The 25,705-nt window shown below is 37.6% G+C and overlaps 1 pseudogene; it reads right to left on the minus strand.

Moving 5' to 3' along the window:
• The window catches only part of LOC118838599, a 41,824-nt pseudogene extending 24,919 nt beyond the window's left edge, over positions 1-16,905 (minus strand).
• Between the last annotated feature and the right edge of the window lie 8,800 nt (positions 16,906-25,705).

Here is a 25,705-nt window from a genome sequence, read left to right on the forward strand (position 1 = left end):
TAATCCATTTTTTAAAAATTAATAGATTTGTATTGATATATTTAAAGCCCCTGTCAGTCTCTGTGCAGCCTGCCAAATCATGTGTTAAATATAAGAATAGAACTAAACACTTAAAACTCATCAGACTGTACTAAATGAGCTTAGATTGAGGAAAGAAAGACATCTGATAGGAGACAGGGAAGAAAAACTGAATTAACCAGGTCTCTCTGACCTTGCAGAGTTAGAATAGTCTATAGTAGCTTTATTGATTAGAAGTCTCAAATTGGTCTCCACTGGTGACTGCCATGCTAATTTTAATACTCAACCAGTAAGAAACTCAGATATTCTCAGTGACCCTCAAATTTAGTGGAACAGCACCAGAAGAAGTAAAGTATATCTTTCTTTTCTCCAATAATGCTAGAGTAGCAGGCTAATTAAGAAAGAAGGGATACCTGACTTTTCCCAAGATCCTTTGTCAACATGGTTTAGTTAGTTAAGCTTTTGGATTTAACAGTCACCCTTCTGAGATATTATAAATGAATTACACTGGCCATGTCATCTCACATGCTTCTGTCCACTCTCCTACTTCTCCCTAATCTTGCTTCTATCTCTCTCCCCAAAGGGAAAAAGGGGTGTGTGTGTGTGTGTGTGTGTGTGTGTATTTAGCTTAGGGCCTTGATAAAACAAGGAACTTTCTCCTAAAAGCCAAATCTAGATTTATTTTCAAATTTACATTTAAGTCTCAAATCACATCCTCAGCTTATTATATTAAATCAACTCATCAAACATTTATTAAGTATACCATATCCATGACACTGGAAGAATACAGAGAAAATATGAGAAAGATCCAATTCTTGCCCTTGAGGAGCTTACAATACGCCTAAAGAGACAAGATTCATACACATCAAACAACTGAGAAAACATGGCAAAATATGATTGACAAATTTTGTTAAATAGACTCAGTTATTTCGTAAATTAAAAATTAAGTAACAATAGTTGTAGGATATGGTGGATCTTCTGTGGATATTCTATACAAATGTTCATCATAATTACTGTGTACTTCAGTAGGCAATTGTTACAATGGAAGAATTCAGCACCTAATGACAAATGATGTGATCATAACTTTTTTTCACTTAGCTAGTCTGGTACATTGGACCTACCCAAGTCTTTTCTGGCTTGAGAGGACCTAACAGAGCTTGCTCTCCAATCTCATAGTCTTGTAGAATGCATAGTCTCTATTAGACCAAAAAAATGGTATTGGAGAAGAATTTTAGTCAAGAAGAATAACTCTGGAGAAGCTATTCAAATGCTTGAAGATAGGTATCATGTTCTCCTAAGTCTTCTCTTCTCTAGTCTAAACTTTTTTTAAAAAATTCAATAAACACTTATTAAGTATCTATTATGAGACACTGTGCTAAGCACTGGAGTTTACAGTCTAATGGGGGAAGACTACAAACAAAAGGAAGTTGGAAAGTTGTGTGTGTATATATATATGCACACACATACATATACTTATATGTGCATGTTTGTGTGTATGTATATATGTATGTATGTCTACATGTATGGCTGTATATTATATTGTGTATGTATATATGTATATATGATAGATATGGATAAAAATAGATAAGATAGGCATAGATAAAATAATCTCAGGGCATTTTGGCATTCTAGTTTCTTGTTTCCCGCCTCTGTATACTCTCTAGCTAACCAGTGTCCTTCCTAAAATGTGTTACCCAGAACTAAACACAATACTCCACTTATAGTCTGAACAGAGCAAAGTATAATGGGACTGTCACCTCCATATTGTTATACACTATATTTCTCTTAATATAGCCTAATACAGGAATAGTATTAGCTTTCTTCACTGCTATACCATACTGTTGGTGCTAAAAAGAAGCAATGTATGTAAAACACTTTTCATGATTTAAACCAATACAAAAATGTACAGTGTTATTATTAATAATGCCTCATTTTGAGCTTACAATCCATTAAAATATATAGATTTTCTTTTTCAAATGAACAGCTGTCTGTGAGGGCAACTAGGTGGTACAGTGGATAGAGGACTCAACTTGGAATCGGGAAGACTCATCATCCTGAGTTCAAATCCGGCCTCAGACATCTTGTGATCCTGGGCAAGTTGCTTAACTCTGTTTGCCTCAGTTTCCTCATCTGTAAAATGAGCTGAGGAAGAAAATGGCAAGCCACTCCAGTAGCTTTGCCAAGAAAACCCCAAATGGGGTCATAAAGAGTCAGATTCAATAGAAAAAGGACTGAACAAAAAGCTGCCTATTATGGACACTTCTTCCATACTTCATACTTCTGAAAGTTGAGGGGTCACAAGGAAATCCCAAATATTTCCCTCAATGGCTTTCCATGGCATCTAAAATTCTATCATTAAAGAGACATTATTATTATAAAACAGAGAAAAGGTCAATACCAGAAGTAGAGGCATAAGATATTGCAAGAAGTGCTTTGGGGTGTCTGCAGCTGCAGAGCAACTTGGAATAACCTGCCAAGTGGCAATTAATTGCACAGGCACTTCCAAGGAAGACTCATTATGGTAAGGGTGCTGATTAAGTTATTCTAACCTACACTTGGAAGTGAGGTGAGCACTAGTAGAATGACATTTGGGGAAAAGATCTGTGCAGCCTGGGAGACTCAAAGTGGCTAAGGCCTTTCCTTCTGAATCTCCTCTCCTTAAATGGTATGTATTCTTGGGTATCAGTGTCAGTACAGTAGTGTGGCTTATGTTGTTTCAGAATTGACAATATAGCATACAACAGACTTGGAAATTAAGATACAATGAGGTCTGTGGTCAGATACAGCTCTGCACATCTTATAAGAATACAGGCAGTGAGGTGTCGTAGGACGTAGTAGAGCACTGCACTTGGAATAGGAAGAGCTGAGCTTGAATCCTGTGTCAGATGCTTACTAGCGATGTGATGCTGAACAAGGCAGTCTCACTTTTCCCATCTGTAGAATAGGAATAGTAGCAAGACATAAGCAAAGTGCTTTGCAAGCCTTGAAGTTCTATAGAAATGTCAGCTATTACTATTACCATGATTATTCGAGGTAGTCCCTTAGAGAAGAGTACCTGAAAGTGGACAGGAGCCATGTGTAGAGCTCATTCATTTCTGTCTTAAAGTTTTCTGTGATATCCAAAGTTCTTTGTTAAAATTCAGGTGCCCTGGGGCTGGGAAGGTGTTATTGACCATTAATGCTTTATTAGCATTCTATTGTATTGTGTGTGGGTGCACGTGTGTACATGCACGTATGTGTGTGTGTTTGGGGTACAAGACTGGGAAAGGGAGCTCCAACGTGATGCAGAAAAGCCTGAAAAGGAAAGAGAAAAGACCAAAGGCAAACTTTAACAACCTAATAAATTTACCTGAGTTCTCTTCTGCTGAACTCATGTTCTTTGTTTTCCATTCCATTCCACCTCCTTGAAACAAAGCTATTTAGATTCTTTGTGTGCAATCCTTGTTAACAGAGAAGGTGAATTAATACAGCCAATGTCAAAAGGCTGTATTCTTAAATTTCACTTTGATGCTAGCAATAAATGACCTTTCCTTTCCTTTAAAAGGATAATGTTGTCTTCCATTTTCTTGGTTTGAAGGTGTTGAGTGGTCATGTTTTTAATTTTATTTTTGCCTGTGTGTGTGTGTGTGTGTGTGTGTGTGTGTGTGTGTGTGTGTGTGTGTGTGTGTGTTTTCCTCCCTTTTCAGTAGACACCATATTGGCTTTATCAACTTGAGGCATGGATAAATGTAATTGAAAACAAGCTTATTATTAGCATAGCACTTTGCAATATGGTGCTGAAAACACCAGAGTAAATTAAGAGGTGGCTGTACAGATTGGAAGCATTTGTCCTGAAAAATGAAGGCCAAAGAGAGTGCTTATCTGTGGAAAAGTGAATATTTTGGAATTTGGTCTAATATAGAGAAGATAAATCTAACTCATAGAGTTGTTAGAGAAACTAGCTGTGCCAGGCTGTTGTGGGGCTTGAGAAAAGCAGCCAGGAAGAAGAAATTCAACTGAATTTTCTGGAGAGTTATGATAGGAAGAACTAAGATGTGAGACCAGCCCTACCCATTAGAACTCAGATTTTAGGTTACCAGATATCTGGGTAAAAGAGTTCAAGTCAGGGAAGGGAAACAGAGTAGTAAAAGGTGAGAGGTTGTAAGATTTGGCTTTTAACCCTGGATTTGCCACTAACTATGTGCAAGACCTTATACAAGTTACTCAGTCTCCCAGGTATCAGGTTCCTCATCTGGAAAATGGAGGGGATTGGATTACTTGATTTTGAATGTCCCTTCTTGGTTTAGCATTCTATAATCAATTACCCTTTCTCAGCTGTAGTTTCCTGTTAAGTCAAATGGGAATGATAATATTTATCCCACCTCTTTCACAAAGTCATTGGGAGAAGTTAATGTAATAATAGGCATTGTAGTGTGGAAGAAAGACTACTGCCCTTAGAACCAAAAGACCTGATTTTAGCTCCTGGCTCTGCCATTTATTTGTTGTTTGACCTTGGGGAAATCACTTATTCATTCTCTTCATTGGGACAAGTTTTTCCAAGTATCAAATGAAATATTTGGGTGGAAGGCTCATTTGACATGCAAAGATAATGCATTTGAGATCTTTAAAGTATAATATGCACAAGTGTGAGATATTATTTAATATAAATTCTAAAAGAGGACTGGACAAAGAGTCAGGGAGACCTCATTAGCTGTATGACCTTCAACAAGTCAGCAGACCTCTCTAAGTGTCAGGTGTTTTTCAGAGGCTGCTAGCAGTGTGGTAGATAGAGCTCTGGTCATGGAGTCAGGAAAATCTGAATTCAGGGTTTCATACATTTACTAGCTATGCGATCTTAGGTAAATCACTTGACGCCTGTCTACCTCAGTTTCTTCAAAAATAAAATGGGGATAACAATAGCACATACTTCCTAGGGTTCTTATGAGGAGCAAAAGAGACAATATTTGTAAAGTACTTAGCAAAATGCTGGGCACATGGTAGGTGCTTAATAAATGTTTATTTCTTTCCTTGATTTTCTCATCTGGAATTGCAGGGGAGTTAGATGGTTATTAAATCTTATTCCATAAGTATGGTTTAGTTCAGAGTTTTGGAAAAAGAGCTAGAAAAAATTCAGAATTTCTAGGTTCTCGCGTGCTTCGGCCACTTAATATTTGGCTGGTCCTGTTCAAATCACTTCACCTCCAGATCTTAGTTTCCTCATCTGTAAAATAAGGGACTTGATCAATAGATAAATGCACAAAGGACTAAATCAAACAATTTTTGAAAAAAAATGCAAATTATAAGTGACCACATGAAAACATGCTCCACTAATAGGAAAAAAATGCAAATTGAAACATTGAGGTTTCATTTCACATGCTGAAAATTGGCAAAGATGACAAATAATAGGGACATTCCCTGTGGAAAGGACTGTGGAAAGACAGACACGGGATAAAATTGTTGGTGAAGCTACAAATTGGATATTAGTTTAGAATTAGGCAAGAAAAGTGACTAGACTAAATTATCCATACCCTATGACACAGAAAATCATAAAACTAAAGAGATGTTCCAAGGAAGTCAAAGACAGAAACAAAGGCCCAATGCAAATCAAATATTCATAACAGAGCAGCACTTTTTATGATACCAAATTGCTAGAAACACATTTGATGTCCACCCAGTGAGAAATATCCCTCAAAAGTTATAGCATGGGAATGTTATGGAATAACATTGTGTAGTAAGAAATTATAAATATGAAGAATTCAAAAATTATGAAAGATTGATATAAACTGATGCAAAGTAAAATAAACAGAACCCAATGAAGACTATATTCATCGACTTAAACAATAGTTCCTTGAGGGCAGGGACTGTCTTTTGCCTCTTTTTGTAGCCCTAGCCTTAGCATGGTGCGTGGCACATAGTAGGCACTTTAAAAAATATTGTTATGATTGGATGTTTTAACAATCCAGCTAGCAGCTTCTGTGGGGGCATAAGATCCCCCCACAGTCAGCACCCAGGAGGCTGCCAGCACGCCGGGAAAGCACAGGTTCTTTTTATCTGCTTAAACAAGGAAAGCACAGTGAAGGGGTTGACCAGCTTTCTTTAATCCAGCATTCAGTTAGTTCAGAGGAGCATACAGGCAACATTCATTTAGTTCGGGGGAAAAAACCAGCACCCCGAACTTCAGAACAAAATACGAACAAATTACAAGCAACAACAGACAGACCAAATACAGATTCATTCACTTACTTCAAGGGGAAAAGCCAGCACCCTGAAGTTCAGAATATTCATTTAGTTCGGGGGAAAAACCAGTACCCTGAACTTCAGAACAAAATACAAACAAATTACAAATATCAACAGACAGACCCAATACAATTCATAGTTACCAACATCTGGGCTCAGCCCGAGAGCAAGGGCTGGCCCAGAGTCACGCTCGCCACTGCTCCCACGCCAACCGGAAAAGGAAAGAGGAATCTTCAAGCCATATTCTCCCCTCTTATAGAGTTTTTGACATCATCAAGCGCCGCCTGAATGACCAGGGCTGATTGGTTCGTGAGTTGGCCCCTCCCCCTGGCGTAGACTAGGTTAACACCCAATAGGGCGTGGCTCTGGAGTCAACACCTCCCCTCAGCTAGCCCCATGAATCATCACACAGGAAGTTCTCTGCTCCCAGGCATGGTCTCTGGGCTTCCTGTCCCAGAAGAGAAACCGTAGACCCAGCACCCAGCAAGACCCAATGAGATAAACTGAGCTACCCAAAGAAAACAAAGGCCATTCTGGTCACACTGGATAATTAAATAAAAAGACCACCAAAGGATAACTGAGCTCTGGGTAATTGAAAACCAAGAAAGCTCCAACAAACTGGTAATGAAACATACCTTCCAGCACAAGAGAAGCAAAAGACTCTTTGAAGCACAAGAGTAAAATGTTTTTTATACTATCAGATGCAGTTACTACAAGGACTTTTGTTTTGTGACTGTTTTTCTTTGTTAAAAGGGAAAGTTGAATGAGGAGGATGGGAGAAGGCCCACTTTCCAGAAATGACTGTGATGTTAAGAAAGATGGGATCAATATACATTTTTTGGACAAAATAGTGTCTAAGTCACTATAAATTCTAATATTCAATGATTGTGATTCTATGAGCCCTTCCCTCTTTCATGTTCTTTGGCTAACAGGACTTTTAAATAGTTTTAATTTCTCTAGATTTCTTTTTAAACATTTAATAAATTTAAATTTCATATGAAATCATATAAAATATTGGGTAGTCAGCTGGTATAGGGTCACACACTTTGGGAATATCAGAACTGTGACACAAATAGCCAGCCAGTCAATTAACAAGCATTTATTACTGCTTACTGATAGGTGTCAGACACCTGATAAGTGGGGAGACAAAAAGAAAGGCAAAAACAACATTTGGGGGGGGAACTGTAGGTTGAAACTACCACTAGAGATGAATTATAATTTTATGGGTGCTGAGGACTTGATGGTTAAAAAAAACCTACTATGAACTTCATCTCATCTACTTAAGCCTTTGATCCCTATCAAAATTCTAATACCCATGGGAGTGGAGGGAAAGGGACTGGGCCTGTGATTTCATTGACACAGGGAACTCCCTGATGAGGAAACTTCCACTGCCAATGCAGATCAGTACCCAACTTAGAGAGTGGACCTTCTCTGTCACTCTCTCATACTCTTTTGAAGCTGTTATTAATCATTGATACCTCAAGGAGAAGAAAGATCTGAGCGCAGGAGGATATTGGGTGCCTGAAAAATTTGTATTGGGGGCAAAGACAGGAAGATCAGGCAACTATGAAATGGAAGAAAACAGTAGGGGACATTTGGAAAACAAAGATTAAAGTTACTAGGGTTGTGAACCAGCAATTGTATTCCTTAGAAATCTTTCTTAGAAGGAAAGCAGAAAGCTGAGAAACAATTTTTACTGCCAATGTCTCTGATAAAGGCCTCATTTCTCAAATATATAGAGAACTGAGCCAAATTTATAAGCACACAAGTCATTCTCCAATTAATGAATGGTCAAAGGATATAGATAATTTTAGAAGAAATCTTTTGGAAGAAATCAAAGCTATCTGTAGTCATATGAAAAAATTCTCTAAATCACTATTAATGAAATGGAAATTAAAACAACTCTGAGGTACCATCTCACAACTATCAGATTAGCTAATATGACAGAAAAGGAAAATGCTAAATGTTGGAGATGATGTGGGGAAATTGGGACATTAACGCATAGTTGGTGGAGTTGTGAACAGATCCAACCATTCTGGAAAGCAGTTTAGAACTATGCTCAAAGCGTAATCAAACTGTACATACATTTTAATCCAAGTGAGATGCAAAGAGATTGTAAAAAAAAAAGGAAAAAGTTCTATGTGTACAAAAACATTTGTAACAGCTCTTTTTGAGGTGGCAAAGAACTAGAAATTAAAGGGATGCCCATCAATCTGTGAATGGTGAACTAGTTGTGGTATATGAATGTAATGGAATACTATTGTTCCATAAGAAATGATGAGCAGGCGGACTTCAGACTCATAAATGAGCAGAACTAGGACAACAATGTACACAGCAACATCAACATTGTGTAATGATCAACTATGATTGACTTAGCTCTTCTCAGCAATACAATGATCCAAGTCAATTCCAAAAGACTCATGATAGAAAATGCTAACCACCTCAAGAGAAAAAATTGCTGGAGTCTGAATGCAGATCAAAGCATACTATATTCACTTTTTTTATTATGTTTTTTTCTTTTGCTAGTGTTTTGCAAACTTTTTTCTTTCAAAGCATGACTAATATGGAAATAGATTTCACATGTTTGCACATATATAGCCTACAGCAAATTGCTTACTGTCTTACAGAGGAGGGGTGGTAAGGAGGGAGGGAGACAATTTGGAACTTAAAATTTTATTTAAAAGTGAATGTTAAAAGTTATATTTACATGTCATTGGAAAAAAAAAAGAAAATCCTGTTTAAAAAATCTTTCTCTGTCCTCCAGTGCTTTAGAACTATTCACAGAGTATCAGGTGTTGGATCAGTCTTATGAATATCTCTACAGGATCATTTTGCTATTGTCTTAATCATTCTATAAAGTAGTACATAGATGTCAAAATAAATAGATCAATGGACAGTGCTTTAGTTAATCATTAGGGAAAGAGAAAAATGGAAGGAAATGGCAATTGATGGGTTGGAGAAAAAATATGGAAGCACTGCAATGGATGGTAGTGGGCTGTGAGAAGAAGAATTCAGGGAGAAGGAAGAGAGAATGACGTGCTCTAAGGAAGCCCTCACTTTTTTTTCTATCATTAGACCTGTGTTAACAAAAAAAAGTGAGCTCCATGAATGTGTTTATTGTTTTCCTCATTGGCTCTGTAAGGAAATGTTCCAATAGAGGAAGAGAGGTAGATATAACTGCTGAAGCTTGACCACTCCATGTGACACTACCATTTTTTTTACAAATAAAAACCTTCTCTTATCCAAACTAAAACCTGGGACATTTTTCTCATGAGTGCATTTCTGTATTTTAATAGAGGATTCATGCCATGAGTGTTCAATCAATTTGTTGAAGGAAGGAGAAGCAAAAGGGAGAAGCAGAAAAGGAAAGAGAAGCAGAAGGGAAGGAGAAACAAAACTTCTTAAGTTCAGTTTAATACTCTTTTAAGGCAGTATTAAACCAGTTTGACCTCTTGTTACTCCTCCTGACCTCTCCTCTCTTAAACTTCTTCTCCCTAAGTTTCTCTTTGTTCAATTCAATAAACTTTTATTTAGCACCTACTATGTGTACTGTGAGCAGCTAGGTAGCAGAGTGGATAAAGTGCTGGGCCTGAAATCAGGAAGACTCATCTTCCTGAGTTCAAATTTGACCTCAGACATTTACTAGGTATGTGACCCTGGGTTAGTCACTTAACCCTGTTTGCAGCAATTCCTCTTCTATAAAATGAGCTAGAGAAGGAAACAGCAAACCACTTCAGTGTTTTTCCCAAGAAAATTCCAAAAGGGATCACAAAGAGTCAGACATGAGTGAAATGACTGAACAATAACAACAACAAATATATATATATATATATATATAGAGAGAGAGAGAGAGAGAGTACTAGATGTATATAGTACTATATATATAGTACTCCTGTAAGTCTCTGCTCAATGCAGTTCAACTTAATAAAACACTTCATAATCAAAAGGCTATGGTATGGGATTTTTGTTTGTTTTGATTGTGATTATTTGAGACTGTCTCCCCATCTCACTCAAATTGAAGGTTCATAAGTGCAGTGGCCACCAATGGGTATAATCCCACCACCACTCAATATGGGAGCATAGCCCTAGTCTGTTGCTGACCTGCATCAAACACCCTGTCACCTTATCCTATTGTAGCTCAGAACTCTTGAGCCCAAGAGATCCACTGGATTCAGCTTTCACAGGAGCAGGGATGAAAAGCATGTGTCACCATGCTCAGTGGTATGTTTTCTCTATGTGCTTATTTGGAACAAAACCAATGAAAGGTATCCCAAGTTCCCTGATGATTATTGATATGGAGTTGTTTTGGCTGTGGATGATGAGACATTGTTCAGCTTGGACTGGGTAGTGAATTTTGTTTGTTTGGTTGGTTGGTTGATTGTTTTTTTCAGTCACCAAATTCCCTGGTGAGTAAACAAGTGGGGAACGAGGGTCTTACCCAGTGGCTAATACCATCATCAGAGCAGCCAGTTGGCACCCAGCTATAACTGCCCATCATTTCAGGAATCCTGTCACTGTAGCACTTGAATGTCCCTCTTGACTTCCCCAAGTGTCAAACTAGATTTGTGGGCAACTTTTCCCTCTCCCCCTCTGCCCAGGTATAGGCAAAAGGGCAGGGAGTTTGCTGGTCTCTCCCAATAGCTCCCTTTGATTTGGGGCCAGGGGGTAGGCTGTCTAGCTACTGCTGAAAACAGAGCACAGCACATTAGCATTTCCAGTCCGCCACATAAGAGTCTCAGCGTTTTCAATATATATTTAAAATAACGGAGTGAGACAAGCCGCTGCCTTCCCCTGAAATTGCCAACGTATGCTCCGAGATCTCCTGCATTTTGCATTGTGTCAGTCTGTGTCAGAGGTTTCAGGAAAGGTAATATAGAAGATGAATGCAAGTCTATCATTGCAGTGCCAAGATGAAAAAGTGACAGCTCATAATGAAAAGAAAAATAGTTTCCATTTTGGGCCTCTGTAAGTAAGAAAGTGACAGAGTCATGGGAGCTGTGAGCCTGAAAAATGGTCCCTTTGACAGACATGCCTGTAAGTGAAAGTGCACCAGATATAATACTACCCATAATATAGGGAATAATGATTATTTTAGGGATCGCATGATTTTGAATAAATCCTTGACTACTCCCCAGAAAATGGAGTTGAAAAGGACCCAGGAAGAACGGTGGATTAATTTAAGGAATAAATGACCACGTCAGTTTTTTTCCTTTCTTTTTTCTTTCTTTTTTTCTCTTTGGAGCCTAACTTGGTTGAATTTATTCCTGTCAGAAGAGACAAAAAGCCAACACATTTTTTTTGAGTTCTGGAAGAAGAGTTGGTAGGAATGATGTCACTTTAGCATCTTCCTTCAGTTTTGTTTTTGGGGGTAAATTAAATTCTCTGAAGCGAAGCTGCAGTTGGATATGAACAAATGGTATATATATAACCCACAAGTCTAGGAAAGCTAGAGTCAGGCTATGTCTATGCAACACCAAACATTTAGGGATAATTGAAAAGATAAAAACTCAGATAAAATTCTGGATATATTCTTCTCACAATCCTAAAGTCTGGATACTAGACGTTCTCTGAATAACTCAGTATTTCCTTCAAGATTTTCTAGTTACTTTTATTGATGAGAAAGCTGAGGCTCAGGGAATGTAAGTTTCTTGCCCAAGACCACAGAAAACTAAAAAATGGCTGGATCGCTGGGCCAGATCTTTCTCCAAATCAAGTGGGCTATTTGTGATACCACCTCACCTGCCAAGGGCAGGTTCTCATTTTTTTTCTTTGTCTTTGGATTCCTAGCACCTGGCATAGTGCCTAGCACCAAGAAGACACCAAATTAATGTTTGTTAAGTCAACAAATAATATGACATGGATCCAGTCTTAGTTGTTTCTTAGGCCTTTTGCTCTGTGTTTAAAATAGTTCCCTTTAAATAATCTTTTTCATCAACATTCCTCCTGTGGATAAGAGAAAACAGCATCCAAAAATGCCCTGCATGAAGTTTTGACATAGTGGATGAGCTGCATTCCTCATAATGTATTTGCTATATTCCAGGTCAAGGGGACTCTGAAACACATAGTGTTTTATTGATTTTTCCCCTAGATTATGCACAGCAAATTCTGTCTAAGGTCAGAGCCCCTCGAATTTCCATTCTTTTAAATTGAATTAAATCAGTTAAAATAAGTGAATGATCTCTAAACGACAGTTATCCCTGCTGAGAAGTATGAAGATGGGGAGATGTGGGAGGAAAGAGGATAAATATTAATCATAAGATCTTAACGTTCATTGAAGGAACCTTAGCAATTATCTAATATAACTCCCCCAAACAATGCTAGAATTCAATTCAAATCTATTAAGGGTCTAGTCAGGCTGAAAAAATGTGTTCAGCATCTACCATTCAAAGCCCTGTGACAAGCATTGGAAGAAATACTTGGCCTACCCCCTTAGAGCTTATCATGTAGAAGAGGAAATTAAATAAACAAAAAAAAACAAAATTAATAGAGAAATGAATAAATGATCAATAAATTGGATATCAAATAGATTGTTAAAAGTAGAGCCACGTGAAAAATCGGATCTGATTAATGGAGTCAATGAAACCTTCATGGCAGAAGTAACTTGTGATCTGAGTCTTTCAAAACGTGTAGGGATTTAACCGTTAGACGTGGGTGGAAGGCAATATGACATTCCTCATTGATGGTCACCCCAAATATGTTTGAACACATTAGCGATAGAAAATTAACAATTATTAGAGCAATTCAATTTTGATCAGTTAGAAAATAGCTCTAATATTGAGCCAAAATTTGTCTACCTCTATCTTTCACTCATTACTAGTCAGTCAACAAGCATTCTTTACACCCTTATTATGTGCAAGAAACTGTGCTAAGCACTGGTAGTACAAATGAAGGACAAAAATGTCACTTCTCTTAAAAATTTCAGTCTAATGGAGGAGACAACACATAGACAGCTAAGTATGTGCACAGAGTAATCTCAGAAGGGAAGGCCCTAGATACTGGGGAGACTGGGAAAGACCTCCTGCAGAAGAATTACTCCTAGAATGATCTTTCTCATGATGGTCTTCAAATATACCTAGTACTTCATTCTATTCAAGACAAATCTCAATGTGCTTCTACCTTTCTTCCCACTTTTTTATGCAGGTAAAATCAAGTTCACATGTGCTTTGCTCTTAAATGAACAAAATTTGTCTTGTTCTCTATACCACACAAATAAAATGAATATAATAATACAAATTGCCCAAATCATTGACCCACAGCAGGATGGTCAGACCACTAATGCCATTCATAAGTATGCATTTCTTGGACAGATGCTACAGGTGATTGATAAACTGAACCCGTAGCTGAGTAAGAAGAGAAGACGGTATTTGGGAAAATGTGCAGTACTTTCAATTGTCACAATCCATTCAGTCTCATAAAGGTCCATCTCACTATCACCTGTGTTCTCCTAGTGGAAAAACAGGTCCATGGATCATGGAGAATCATGATCTCAGAAGAATTACAATTGGCATTTTAACTAATAAACAGTGAAAAAATGCAGAGAGTTTCAGTAGGCTGGAGTATGTTACCCAAAATGGTTGGTACACAGAGTGCAAATATACAGTATACAAAATTTAAGTGACTTGGAAAAGGAGGTGGGATAGTCATGTAAAAAGAATTAGAGAAAATAGATGGATAGCCCAAGAGGTATAGTCATACAGAGCCATCAAAAGTACCAGAAGAGGGCCTCCAGAATGCTTACAGAGGATCTAGAGGAAGTCATGGACAAGGTAGGGTTTGCGTGGATGGAAGAAACAGCTATTCCAATAGGCACATGGATCCATGAAAATCATAAATCAAGTTAAAATGAAAACAAAAGGCAGCTTTGGACAGGAAAAGAATTGATGAAAAAGCAATTATGTAATGTTGGGCAACAAGGGCATATAAGGGTAAAAGTATTGACCTACCTATTTTGGTATGTTGATGGTATAGAAACCTCCAGATTGTTTGTTTACTAATAGCTATAGATCTTTATCTCTCCTCAAACCCTGTTCCTGACCTCCATAGGAATAATACTGGACTTGGAATTTCCTTAATGTTAGGAACTACCGAGTGAAAAAATTCCCTCTAACAATATGGGCCGGTACTTTTTCTACAATTCAGTCTTGAGAGTTGCCTAGAGTACTAAGAGGGCAAATGATTTTCCCAGGGTTCCAAAGCCATTATGTGTCTAAGATGGGACTTGAACCCCAGCCTTCCTGACTCCAAAGCCAGTCTCTAACCACTAGGTAACACTGCCTGCCTCTCTAATGTCTCTCTGATCTGCTCTGCCTCCTCTCCTCCCCACAAATGCAGAACCTGAGCCTCAATTCATTTAGCACTAGGAATGGCTCTGGAAAGTTAAGACTTTAAAACTGTGGAAACAATTTTGGTAGACTAGACTGGAGAAATGTTGAATTTAGAGAACTGAAGAAAGTACAAGGGATATGTATGTTCTGATCAGAAATTGTTTAAGATGGTGACAGTCTGACCAAGTGAATATAGGGAGCTCTAGTACTTGAAGCTGCTAAATCCTGACTGGACCAAAGATAAAAGAGGCTGAATAAAGGAATAGGAATGAATAACTCAGAACAAAGAGTTAGGAAAATGTACTGACATGGCCTTTCCATTCTAATACAATTTCCTCATGGTTGAAATAACCGTGAAAAGATTTCATTTATCCCCAATATACAACGTAATCATATATGTGTATGTATATTTGTGTGTATGTGTGTATGTATGTATGTTTGTCTGTATGTATGTATGTATGCATTTTATGCATGGCATAGTGGCAGAAAAACCTCTAGATTTCCCTACAGAACAGCTAGATTTGAGTTTTAGCTTCTATGCTTACTATATGACCTTGGGTAAGTCATGGCACTATAGGACCATAGTTTTGGAGCTGAAACAGATCTCAGAGATCACTTAGTTAAATCTCCTCATTTAGACAAGGAAACTGAGATATAGGGAAATTAAATAGCATGTCCAGGGTCATGCCAGTGTTAAGTGTCAGAGGTTCTACAGAGCCAAATCATCTAATCTCTCTGAGTCTCAGTTTCCTTATTTTCAAATAGGGATAATATTTTCATTATCTAAATAACAGGCACCACCTAATTCAAGATTGTTAAATAGAAAATAATTGGCACACTACAGAGCACTATATTAATCAATGAACTATTATGGTCACCCAAATATTTCATGCATCTAATACTTGCCTTTACAGGAAACAGTTAGTTGTCAATTAGTTTCATTTTTTTTGTTTGTCTTCATAAATCACTCAAAATGTCTTACATGGTGTTAAGTATATGTTAGCTGCTAATAAAGACTTGTAGAATTGAATTTTACAAGGGGCAAGGTGTTTTAAATAAAGTCAGCCCCGGAAAGTCAGGACAACCTGAATTCAAATCCCTCCTCCTGCACATACTGGCTGTGTGAGCCCAGGAAGTCCTTCAGTTTTTTAGTGCCTCAGGATACTCTCTAAGTCTATAAATTTGCAAGGCAGAAGTCGATCCACATTGGGAGAGAGAGTGAGTGAGGGCAAAGTGGGGGCAGGAGGGAGGGAGAGACTGACAGAGACAGAGGGAGACAGAGGAAGTGGGGAGGGAGGGGAAGAGAATGTTGCAAAGCTCTATTGTCCTAGGGAATGGTTAAACAAATTGTGATACACTAATGTAATGTGATATCATTGTACTGTAAGATAGGATGAATACAAGGAATACAAAGAAAAATGGAAAGATTATGAATATATACATACACATATGTATGTATATATTATACATAGACTATACGTTATATATGTGTGTGTTTCATATACAACAACCAAAAAACAAAAAAAAAATATGGAAGTATGTGTTTGCATTGATCAAGCTTGACCCAAAAGAAGAGATGATACAATATGCCTATCTCCCTTCTTTGAAGGGATGAGAGACTAAGGCAGTGGAACTTTGCATATGCTATCAGACAGGATTTATATATTTCTTATACTAGGTAAACTTTTCTTTCTTTTTTTATTTATTAAAAAGAACAACCCCAGAAAGGGGAAGGAGAGGTTTATATATTTGGAAATGATGGTGATATAAATATAAAAGATCAATAATTTAAACAAATAAAAATGTCTATTTTTCTCCAAATATTTAGATTCCACTTCCTCTCTAAAGCTATTCTCTTTTCAACACTCTATTAGTTCCTCTGATTTTATATAAAACATAAAGCCTCCTTTAAGTCATACTGGTCCTTAACATCTGCTTACCTTCCTTTTAATAAGGAGGTTGTAAACCTGGTTTAGAGTTATCTGAAAGCAGAAATCAATAAATATTAAAAGTTTACAATTCTGAATTTATAAATCAAAAGACCTTCCTACTCAATTTTCTTCCAGCTGTAATGATCTGCTCTTGATCTGGCCTGATCTTTTATACTCACATCTTACCAACTCTTCCTGAATACTCCATCTATACAATTTCTTCCTGAATACTTTTTCCACTGTTTTTTTTTTTTTATAACACTCTTCTCCTCTAATTCTTCTTCCACCCCACTGCTTCTTCTCAGTCTCACCTGCTGGATCTTTACCTGCATTATGACTACTAACCATAGGCGCCCACTAAGTGTCTGTCCTCTTCTCTTTTCGATCCATACTGTCTCAGGTGGTGTCCTTATCATATCTCATAGATTCAATTATCCCATCTATGCAGATAAGTGCCAAAGCTATATATCTAGCCCTAGTCTCTTCTCTGAACATTTCATGCCCAGGCACTTTTCCCTCTGTTTCCTTGAATGTCCTCCCTTTATCCCCTATATACATCTAAATCCTGCCCATTGTTTTGAGTCTCAACTCAAAAAACTACAGAAAAGACTATAGATCACATTATAGTAGAGTAGTTATGAAAGCCTTTCATGGAAGAAGTAAAATATGTTAGTTGCTGAAGAATGGGTAGGATTTTCATAGGGAAGAATATGAAGGCTATTTCTTAATTTTTTTCTTCAAGTTCTTCTGTCTTTTACTGTAAGACATAGAAGATCTAAGGGAATTGCCAGTCACTCAACACACATTTATTAAATGCCTACTATGTTCCAAGCACAAGCACTAGAAATACAAAGAGAGTCAAAAGACAGTCCCTATTCTCAAAGAGTTTACTTGAACACAGATTATACGTGTCATGTCCTATCTAAAGACTGGGTTATTTCTTGGAATCGTAGAATCACTGAGTTGGATTCAAGCTTTGGATTGCACTAGTACAATCTGGGCCCAAAAGGGAATCTCCTTTTTAACATCCTTGAAAAATAACAATTGAGATTCCATTTGAAAATTCAGTGGCAGGGAACTCACTACTTCCAGGGCAGTCCAATCCATTTTGGTACAACTCTAATTGTTAGAAAGTGTTTTTATTTTTTTTTCCACCCTTATATCAAACTAATTCCATTCTCCTGCAGCTTCTACCCACTGCTCTTAATTCTGCCCTCTGGGGCAAAGTAAAACAAATGTCATCCTTTTTCCACATGACAGCTGCTTAAATACTAGAAGACAGCTATTCTGTCATCCTCTAAGTCTTCTCTTCTCTAGGCTAAATATCCTGTTCTTTTCATATTTGGCAGGCTCTCCAGTTTTCTCCCTATCTTAGTCATCCTCCTTTGGATATACCCCAACCCTTTTATGTCCCTTTCTCAAACTGGGGGCGCAGACCTGAAGACAATAGTGTATATGTGATTAGACTAGGGTCACCTATCATGAAATCATGGGCTCTCTCCTTTTAGGGACACTGCTTCTCTTAATACAGCAAAAGATTTCATTAGTTCATTAGCTTTTTGGGTTACCATGTTACACTACTGACTCAAGCTGTGTTCACAAGTGTCATTTTCACATAAAGACAAAGGGAGTGGGGTGTTAGGGTGGTGGCTGATAGAGTCAGAGACAGAGAAACAGAAAAAGAGGGGCAGAGATACATAGAGAGAAAAACAGAGACAGAGAAGGGAAGGGAACCATTTACTATGCATCAGGTGCTGTGATAAACAGTGTAATGTAAATGAAAGCAAGCAAGACAGTACCTGCTTAGTTCATATTCTAATGGGCAAAGACGACACATAAAAGGGAAATGGAAAATGGGTGGACCTATCAAAGACTAAGATGGGTCTGGATACAAAGTCCCATTTCCTGAGGAGAAGGAGTGAAGATGATGGCCTGATTGAATTCTAGTGGAGGCAACATGGCTGGAGATACACAGGAGGAAATGCTATGGAGACTTTAACTAGATTAAATCAAATGTTAACGGAATGGAAATATTCAACCATATATTTAAGTACTAAGTTGCACTGATAGCCACTCAGATGATACAGTTTAGGAAAAAACATGATCCTAGGGGATCACATACTGACCCTACCTACCAGTTATGAATACATGCCCCCACACTTCCCAAAAAAATGTGTTGAAAGTTTTTCATGTTTCTATGACTTTCAAAGAGTGAATGGCCTCCTTTTTCTTGGCTCTGTCTTTCTCCTAGGTTGCATTGATTCGTCTTCTAGACATACTAGCCTCAAAGAAGTGTGCTGACATGACTTTTAAAAAGCATTTTATACCTGATTTTCATCAAAACAAATATTTCAAGCTCTCTGTCACTTTGAAATTTTCCATTGCTGCTAATTTCTTTTTTAGGTAGTATCACAGCTGCTTTAGAATCATAATTCATGAGGTGGCTCCAAGAAGGTGGAGAAAAGGCAGTTACCTGAGCTCTCCCCAATTTCCCTTGAAACAATTTTAAATCATGTCTCAAAATGAATTCTGGAGAGATAGAATTCAAAAGATGGGGTGAAACAATTTTCCAGCCCAAAATAACTTAGGACTACAGGAAATGTCTCTTTAACTTGATCAAAAGGGGAGCACAGACCAGTTTGAGCAGTGTCCAGACAAGCCAATGGGAGATCCCTGGGCCCTGCACAGATCAGCAACCAAGGCCAGGTTGTCCTGGCTTAATAGGCCAGCAGCACAGAGGGCCAGTTGTGAGGCTCCAGCCCTGAAGCAGCAGGCTAGTAGTCAGGCCTGACATACTTGGAAGCCTCTGGTGTAGCCAGCTAAACAAGGCTGGGCAACCACAATTCACCCCAGTGCAGAAAGCCAGGGACCAGCCCCTTCACCCTGAGTGCAAGAAGCCTGGGACAGTGTCATCTGTACCCCAGGAATAGAGCTCAACTTTAAAAGTCACTAGAAAGCCTGGAAAATGAGGGAAAATTAACAAACAAACAAAAGCCCTGACCCTGGAAAGCTACAATGGCAACAGGGAAGATCAAAACACAAACTCTGAAGAGGATGACAATATCAAAACAATGATATGTGAAGCCTCAAAGAGAAATATAAATTGATCTTAGGTCCAAAAAGTTGTCCTAAAAAAGCTCAATTTTTTTAAATCAAATAAGAAGGGTAGAAGAAAAATAGGGGGAAAAATGAAGGTTATGTATTACAATTATGAAAAAAAAAGAGTCAACAGCTTGGAAAGGAAGCACAAAAATATGGAAAAAGAAAACAACTCCTTAAAAAGTAGAACTGGCCAAATGGAAATGGAGGTACAAACATCCACTGAAGAAAACAACTCTTTAAAAAGCAGAATTGTACAAATGGAAAAGGAGGTACAAAAGCTCACTGAAGAAAATAATTCCTTAAAAATTAGAATTGGACAAGTGGAAGCTAATGACTCTATGAGACATCAAGAATCAATGAAACAAAATCAAAAGAATGAAAAAAATAGAAGAAAATTTGAAATATCTCATTGGAAAAACAACTGACCTGAAAAATAGATCCAGGAAAGATAATTTAGGAATTATTGGACTATCTAGAAGCTATGATCCAAAAAAGATCCTAGACAGGCTCTTCAAGAAATTATCAAGAAAAAATGCCCTGATATCCTAGAACAAGATAGTAAAATAGTAATTAAAAGAATCCATCAATCACCTCGTGAGGGAGATGCCAAAATGAAAACTTCCAGGAATATTATGCCCAAATTCCAGAACTCTCAGGTCAGGGAAAAAATACTGCAAGCAGCCAGAAAGAAACAATTCAACTACCAAGGAGTCACATCAGAATTACTCAGGATTTAGCAGCTTCTACATTTAAGGATCAGAGGACTTGGGATATGATATTACAAAAGGCAAAGGAGATTGGATTACAACCAAGAATCAACTACTCAGAAAAAATAAATAAGCATATTCTTTCTGGGGGAAAAATGGATATGTAATGAAATAGAGGTTTTTCAAACATTCCTGATAAAAAGACCAGACCTAAATAGAAAATTGAATTTTTAAATACAAGACTCAAGAGAAACACAAAAAGATAAATAGGAAACAAAAACATGTTATTAAATAAAGTCAAACTTTTTATATTCTTACATAGAAAGATGAGACATGTAACTCTTAAGAACTGTATCTCTATTACAACACTTAGAAGGAGGATATATAGGCAGAAGGTGTGGGTATAAACTGACTGATGGGATTATATAAGAAAATTAAGGGGTGAGAAAGAAGATTGTACTCGGAGAAGGGAGAGGCAGAATGGGGTAAATTACTATATATGAATAGGTACAAAAGACCTATTACAATGGAGAGAAAATAAGGAGGGGTTGAGCATTGCTTGAACCTTATTCTCAGCAGATTTGGCCCAAAGAGGGAAAAACATACACACTTAATTGGGTATAAAAATCCATCTTCCTCTATGGGGAAGTGGGAGGGGAGGGGGACATGAAAAGGAGGGTGACTGATAGAAGGGAGGGCAGATTGAGAGAAGTGGTGGTCAGAAGCAAAACATGACTAAGGAGAGACAAGGTAAAACGAGAGAGAAAAAAAATATAAACAGTGGAAAATAGGATAGAGAGGAATACACAGTAAAAATGAATGTTAAAAATTATCTTTACATGTAATTGGAAAAAATAAAAATACAATTTTTAAAAAAGATAATTTCTTGACAAAAAAGAATCATAATTCATTTTATTGTCTCTTTATTCAATAGCTAACTCTTTCCCTGGTCTACCACCTGGTCTTCCTGTGGATTTATCAAATCAGAAATCAGTTTTCAAGCTCCTAAACACTGACAAAACCTGCCTCCTTCTTGAACTTGCTGGGTTTTAGCGAGTCCTAATATGTGACTTTGTGGTGCGAGGAAATGCTAGAAAACTTTATAAACTGAAGAATGAAATGAGCGTACAAGGAGAACAATTTATACAGTAACAACATTATAAAAACAAACCACTTTGAAAGCTGTTAGGACCTGTGATCAACTTAATAATCATTCATGATTCCAGAGGACTGATGATAAAACATGCTATCCATTAATAAAAGCTAACAGCTAACATTTATATAGTACTTACTATGTGCCAGGCACAATGATAAGTGTTTTACAATTATTGTTTCATTTGATTCTCAAAACAAACCTTGGAGGTAGGTGCTATTATTATCCCCATTTTACAGATAAGGAAACTGAAACAAGCAGAGGATAAAGGACTTGCCCAGGGTCACACAAATAGTAAGTATCTGAGGGCACATTTGAACTCAGGTCCTCCTGACCCCAGGGCCAGCACTCTCTCCATTGTGCTATCTATCTGTCATCATGAGGATATGACAGATTTAAAATATAGAATGCATGTATATATATATATACACACACATGTTTATTATATGTATTATAGTCTATATTTTAAATTTGTTATGGATGGAGAGAGAGAGAGAGAGAGAGAGAGAGAGAGAGAGAGAGAGAGAGAAATGTAAACAACTATGGAGGGAATGTTTTGCTTGACTCTGCATATTTGTTAAAAGAAATTTATTTTTCTTTTCTTCTCCCAATAAAGTGAGTGGTGAGAAGGAAGAAAAAAATTGATTTCTCTTAATCTTTTTAAATATATAGAAGTAGGAGGGTACTACAGATGTGAAATACATGTGCATACAGATGTATGCACTCTGAGATGAAGTCACTGAATGATTAATTTCACTTAACTTTCATACTTGTTACAAGAGATCTCTCATGAAGTGGCAATAATCTATAAATGTGTCTAATGTGAAAAGGAAACAAATCAATAAAACTGAAAAATAAAAAATGAGAAGGTTGCTATATAAGGACTATTGCCAGCTACACCTACTCCATCCTGTGCCTGCATAGCTGATTTTCTGAACCCCTGTGTAGGAGTTTACATTGATGACCATCAAATTCCATCTTAGGTGATTCAGCCCATCATTCTAGCCTGGCAAGATCTTTATGGATCTGGATTCTGTCATCCATCGTGTTAGTTACCCTTTCCACCTTCATACCAACAGCAAATTTGATAAGCATAAAATCTAAGCCTTCATCTATGTTCTCATAAAAATATAAGACCATACAGAGCCATTCCTGAACAGAATTTTCCCTGACTCATATATAGAATTCACAATGTATACTTGTCATTGCCTGCAGTTCTATCCTCCATCAAATATACATATATAGTACTCTTTCAATATATTCCTATCTTTAAGGGTTAAATTGAAAGGCATAAAAATTGGCTAATAAAAATCCGGGCCACTAAGAATAGCACACTTTGGCAGATTTTGCTTTCCCTGGGGGAAAGCACCTTTCCATTTCTCTGTGACTTTCAAAAATACATTTGGTCACTCTATTAATTCTCTTCATTCCCTGGGTGTTTTATTGTCTGGCCTCACTGATGTAGGTTGGCACAAGTTTTACAAGCAATCCTTACCTGATTTTCATCAATACAAATATTTGCAAGATATCTATTACTTTGAAATTTTCCTTTGCTGCTTATTTCTTTTCTTTTTTAGACAGCATCATGGCTGTTTCAGAATCATAATTCATTTTGCTGCTTCTTGACTTATTAATAAGCTGACACTCTCCCTGGTCTACTTTTCCTCCTGTTAGTTTTTTGGGCAAAAAAAATGAGAAAACTAAATGGAAGCAGTTCTAAGGCCTCAAGCCCCATGGTAGACTTTGACCCCATGTGTAAAATAAAGAAGATGCTAAATACAAAGTTCCAGACAAATCAGGTGGGAGGCAACACCACTTATTATTAAGAGATGACATTTGTATAGGATTTACTTTAAGTTTAGTAATCATCAGCTATCCTGTGGAGTAGATGTTTTGGCTATTATCAGTATTTAATAGATGAGAAAGAGAGGCATAGAGATATTGAAGGAACCTATGGCCACATATCTAGAAAGCTCAAATCACCACTCTACTGCCTCTAAGACCAGATCTCTTTCCACAACAGCACACTGCCTTCCCTATTTTTTCCTGAGGTCCCTAAGTAATTTGAGAAGCTGGGTGACTCAGTGGCTAGAGCACTGGACCTGGAGTCAGGAAGACTTGAATTTAAATCCAGGCCTCAAATACTAACTAACTGTGTGACCTGGGCAAATCACTTAAGCCTGTTTGCCTCAGTTTCCTCACCTGTAAACTGAGCTAGGGAAGGGAATGGCAAACCACTCCAGTATCTTTGCCAAGAAAAGCCCAAATGAGGTCACAGAGAGTTGGACACAATTGGAACAATTCAACAGCAACAACCCCAAGTAACTGAGGCAAAATAGGAAATTTTAGGACTGTGGTCTTTCCATTCTCACATCTGGTACAGATGCAGACAGAGGGGTTAGAAAGCTCGACTAATATGAAGTACCAGTTGCATGCTAATGTTAATCATTGATGAGAGGAAAGGCCCTGGAGAGTAGCTTTATTGAGAAATAACAGAAATGTTCCTTTGCCCCTCAGATATTTTCTCAATAAGTTTGCCATGGCTTACTTTAACACTTCAAGTTCTGTAATTTCAGGGCAATGCATGTTCCTTCTACTGACGCCAGTCAGGACCCTTCTCTGTTTTGGTTGGCGATCTTAATGAGTTGTTGTGGCCAAAAAATTAATTGCCCTGTGGTTAATCTGTGTCATCAGCTTCCCCATATTTAGGGAGGCTGGTCCTCAGATGATAAACATTCAGTGTGTTGCCAGCCTGTACTGGAATCTGGCCATTCTTGTTTGATTAGGAGCAGCCAAAACTTGAGTTCCACTGGCATAGCAGTCAAGAATATAGTTACTGCCAAACCACAATGAGGCACTCTTGGATAAGATAATTTTTACCTCTAGGGTTCATTTCAGAGCCCCATATAAAAATTAAAATGTGCCCAAAGGAATGATGATGGTGAAGATAATCATGCTCATGGTGAAGAGGAAGAGAAAGAGAAGGAAAAGGATATAGATGATGATAATGAGCATGATGATGAGGGGGAGGAGGAGAAGGAGGAGGATGATGATAACTTGGGCCTATTTCATTGATGTAGATCAGGGTTCAGGAAATTATGACCCATGGGCCAAATTCAGTCTCATGTATGTTTTTTTATACAATTCATGAGCTAAGAATAGTTTTTATACTTTAAAATAAAATTTTATAGTATTTAAAAATGTAAAAATCACTAGATTTGACCAGTACCAAAACGGGCCCTGACTATAGTTTACTGAACCCCAATGTAAATAATGAAGATGATAATGATTAGTATTTATAGGGTACTTTAAATTTTATAAAGCACTTTACAGATATTCCCCATGTGAGTCTCAGTACCAGTGCAGAAAATATTATTGTCATTTTACAGATGTAGAAACTAACATCTGGAGAGGTTGTGTCTTGCCCATGGTCACACAATTGCCCAAGTATCAGAAGCAGCTTTTGAGCCCAGGTATCTCTACTCAAAGTCCAATGTTCAAATCACTGCTTTTTGTTGTTGTTGTTCTTGTTGGTTTTATTGTTATTGCATCATTATTCTTCATTTGTGCTTTAGCAGGGCTTCATTTATCAGGTTGTTTCCTGGTTTGATAGATAGATGAGAGATGATAGATAGATACATAGACAGGTAGACAGATGGACAGACAGATGATAGATAGACAGACAGGTAGATAGATAGATAGACAGGTAGACAGACAGAAGAACAGATGATAGACAGATAGACAGACAGGATAGACAGAAAGATAGATAGATAGACAGACAGACAGACAGATAGATACATAGATACATAGGTAGAGATAGATAGATAGATAGATAGATAGATAGATAGATAGACAGACAGGGCCATAGGACTGGTCATTTTTGCAACAGCCTCAGAGAAAAGAAAATGCTAAAATATGAATTGCTACACGGGAAGAACCGACTTCAGTGGGACACGACAGTAGAGGGAGCATTATGAGGGCCTGGCATAGGCAGAGAGTCTGGAGGAAGGAGTGACACTACAGGGAAATGGGAGAAAACCAATCCATTGTTCCTTCCTTTGCAGTTTTACCAAATTGCTGAAGGTAAAGAGAGGAAGTGGCATACCAGAAACAGCCTAGAAGGGAAAGAGAATCACAAATGAGAAATAAGGATGAGTTTCCCGTTGGCCCCAATAAGGCCAAAGTAGCTCTTTTGAACAGGCGATCCCCTGGATGGGAAGGGGATTGCTTTGATGGCATGGTGCAGAAAGGCCA

This window comes from Trichosurus vulpecula, chromosome 1 (genome assembly GCF_011100635.1).
Source record: "Trichosurus vulpecula isolate mTriVul1 chromosome 1, mTriVul1.pri, whole genome shotgun sequence".
NCBI classification, from domain to species: Eukaryota; Metazoa; Chordata; class Mammalia; order Diprotodontia; family Phalangeridae; genus Trichosurus; species Trichosurus vulpecula.